Below are 999 nucleotides of genomic sequence, written 5' to 3'. Positions count from 1 at the left end.
CTGCTGTGTCGCATATATATTATTTGTGCTGCTCCTCAGTTCCGTTGTGTGGCGCTGCGAGAGAGAATGGGCATGTCTTCTCCCCAGGCTGCTCTGCGACATTTTCTGTACCTCAGCCAATGAAGCACCAAGTTTTTGTGTGTGTTTTTATTTTGCTTTTCTTCATTTCCCCTCTTCATTCATTTTGAAGTGACATTAACAAGAAGCAACACTGCTTTCTCTGGTTAGGCGCATCCTACTTTTATATACTGGCAGTTTTCAGTTCTCTTTCCAACTTTCCTTTACTTTCTGCCCACACCGTTTGCCTCTTAATAAATAGGGAGGTGACATCTTCCCCAGAAAGTACAGACACCATAACTGTGGGACTAGTTACCTCAAAACCTTGCCATGTATTTGAATTGCTTTGTGACCATACATTTTATTTTTTTAGCTTTTTTGTTTTTTTTGTCATCCACGGTGCTGCCGGATCTGATACTGTTCAAAGGCGTCAGAAGTCTGGCATGTCACGTCCGTGGTACTTGTCATTCTCATCAGGTTTACGTACTTAATGCAGAAGGAGAATCTTCCACGTAGACAGCAGGCTTTTTTTCCACCTATTTTTTTCTTTTTCACTGATGCCACAATGCACATCAGGGGCTGTAACCTGGGACACATGGTTTCGTAGTCAGCCAAGGCGTTCATACTACCCTAGTGCACTTCCATATTGTGGACTTGGCCTAGGACCAGTTGGCTGTTCTTCCCAAGCTTTCACTTTTCTGTCTGTTCTGGGATTCTTTCAGCTGTCTTGTAGTGGAACCATCTCCTTCACTACAGCAGTCTGAAGTTCTGTGTCCAAGGCCACGAGCCTACTTCCCATCTCCTGTAACCAAAATGAGTTCAGACACAATCAGGCATGTCGAAAGGCAGGATGATTCACCGCATGTGCTTCTTCGATGGCATGAAACAATCTACTAGCAGATCTGGAATGTCATTTTCCCAGCTGTATGACACTACTGTCAC

At 44.1% G+C, this 999-nt stretch overlaps 1 protein-coding gene across 1 annotated transcript in view; it reads left to right on the top strand.

Moving 5' to 3' along the window:
- Nucleotides 1-999, top strand: part of LOC104515353 (corticotropin-releasing factor receptor 2) — a gene marked incomplete at its 5' end in the record, with an annotated part of 33527 nt that overhangs the window by 19149 nt on the left and 13379 nt on the right. The window lies entirely within an intron of this gene.

The sequence above is a fragment of the Eurypyga helias genome, unplaced genomic scaffold, assembly GCF_000690775.1.
Source record: "Eurypyga helias isolate BGI_N326 unplaced genomic scaffold, ASM69077v1 scaffold11509, whole genome shotgun sequence".
In the NCBI taxonomy this organism is placed as follows: Eukaryota; Metazoa; Chordata; class Aves; order Eurypygiformes; family Eurypygidae; genus Eurypyga; species Eurypyga helias.
Note: the sequence above shows the minus strand (reverse complement) of the source record. Positions and strands in the feature narration are given on the sequence as shown.